The sequence below is a fragment of the Adiantum capillus-veneris genome, chromosome 2 (genome assembly GCF_014529385.1).
Source record: "Adiantum capillus-veneris isolate H3 chromosome 2, ASM1452938v2, whole genome shotgun sequence".
Classification (NCBI taxonomy): Eukaryota; Viridiplantae; Streptophyta; class Polypodiopsida; order Polypodiales; family Pteridaceae; genus Adiantum; species Adiantum capillus-veneris.
The window spans coordinates 17,801,805-17,804,301 of NC_140932.1; positions in this window are offsets into that span (position 1 = coordinate 17,801,805).

Consider the following 2,497-nt stretch of genomic DNA (forward strand, 5'->3'; position numbering starts at 1 on the left):
AATACAATTGCCGACTTAAAATATGAAGTTCCTGTAAACATTACAAAAGTGGCCGTAATGGCTCAAAATGACAATAACGGGATATTCAATGATGTCCATGAGCTTGTATCTTCACATTACAGCATCCTCTTCATCTTCATCACTTCATCAGCATCTTCATATGGAATCTTTAGAGAATCTTTGAGGAATCTTCATGGAATCTTTGTGGAAGTGTTGTTGAAAGGTTGGCCTGTCAACGCTCTCCCCCTCTGAATTCTTGTCGTCCCCGACAAGACCCTATGTCTACAGTGGCCTTGAGGAGTGCTTCATGTTTTGGTGTTGGTTGAACCTTTTGTTGTTGCAGTTGCTTCTACTAGATGCTTTGTATGTTGTAGAGTTACCTTTTTCTTGTACATGTAGTGTAGTTGAAGCCATAGCTCTCCCCCTCCGATTGGTTGTTGCATCGTGAATAAGTCGAGTGAGGTTTGTTGTTGCAGCAAGTATTTATCTTGGCAGCTCTGTATTATTTGTTCATCTTGCACGTGTACCTGTAAACTTGCCTTTTTTATATTTTTTCTGGGTCGCTCCCCTTTGATTTTCTAGTTGATGATCATGTAGTTGTTTGGGGATGCCGTTGGTCTGCTTTTTTGTGATTATATAAAAAATAAAATGTGGCGTATATTACAAAATGAAGTTCTTGGATACCTGGATAGGACTAAAGGGAAAAACCCAGTGGGAAAAAATGCCTTTAGTCACAATTAAATGTGAGGCTATATGTACTTATGTTTTGATGTAGCTGAGTTTTGTTGAGGTAAAGTACTTATAGCCATATGGCTACTATTATTGACTAGATATACATTGGATAAGTGTTAGTAGCTTGAAGTCAGAGTCGTTGTTGTTGAGCAAATGCTTATGAAACCTGTTACCGCTTCGTCATCGTCATTTTGTTGTGTAAGTGCATGGGTGGAACACAAATCGTGTCAAATGAAAATGTCCAATGATGGGACATTATATATGCTTGCACAGATAGATGCATGGAAAACAATATGTTGTGTGAGAAGAGTTTGAATGGGTGCTTCCAGGAGTGAACGTAGCTAGAGAGGCAAAAATATATTTGACTTCAAGAGCTGCCGTTACTCACAAGAAGGGTTGTTGATGCTCAAGGTTTTTCACTCTCCTCACTGTGTACATGTGCGTGAGTGTTTTGTGGATTACTTCGCCTCTCCACCAAATAAAATTGTTAGACTTTGACTCTTCTGCTCACCTATCCAGCATGAGCGACTCAATTTTACAATATGCTCAACTCTTCCAGCTTGAGCTATAATCTAAATATCTAGACTCATAGACCACAAAAAATATTAAGACATGAAGCTTGGATCTGGAACTTGCTCATTTAGTGGCTCAGGTGCCCCACTCTTGACTTTTATGCCATGATTTTTTATGGCGACTTGACTTACTCTCGGGAGATTTCGACCAAGAATAGGTTTTGAAATTCAAAACTCCCATCCTCGAAGAGAGGATTTGTAAAGGACCATACTGGCAATATTGGTTTCTTTTGACATACCTAGGTGACCTTGGTTGTCAAAATTTCTTTTTGTTGTTGTTGGTCCCTTGGTTGAGAAGATTGGCTTGCTCCATTCTCCGTAACACTTTGTCCATCATGTCTTGACATTTCTTGAGAGCTTGAGATGACTTCAATCTTTTTCGGTATGTGTTGTTCTTTTGGTATCCATTTGTATTTGCATCGTATGATTAGTGTGTCTTTGCAGATATCCTTTGCCTTGCCTGTGACATTGTCCTTGATTTTGCCTTCCGTGAAATTGCAATTATTTTCAAGCTGAAGTCGTCTGATTGAAGAATGTTTACCTGTCATCTTTGGTAGCCAGATTCTCTGATTTCCTTAATAGTAACCTTGTGCTTGAAGAATTGTAGATGGCACTTCCCATGATGTTTTTGATGTCGTATTGAGATTTACAAGAGTGCCATTTTTGGGATTATTTACCGATGAAGTCCTATGTTGGTATGAAGGCCAGCTGGATTTGAAATTTCCTGCATACCTTTGGCGAGCCTTGTTGGTTGGTCTCCTTTGGCGATATAAATATGAGCTTTGTTGCTTTTGGGGATGCTTTTTGAAACCTTTATCCACCACATAAGCCGAGGTCTGTGGTTTTGGTAACCAAAGTTTCTTTTGACCCTCATAATAGCCTTGCTCTGCTAAGCTATAGTGGGAGTCTATACATCCCATGTGTTTACCTTTCGTCAATTGGCTAGGATCATTTACCCATATTGGGTCCTTAACCTTTATTTCTTCAGCTTTAATGTAGACCTTTGAAAACCTTTGGCGGTGGTGATCACTCATTGTACGGTATTTCGGTTGAAATTTTTTCTTTGGAGTCTGCCTTTCATGTGGAAGCATGTGGTCAGTTGATATAGAAGCGCTATCTTGAACTTTTCTGGGTTGGATTGAAAACTCTGATTTAAGGGACTGCTTCTGTTGGTAGGAAATTTGTGGGCTCAT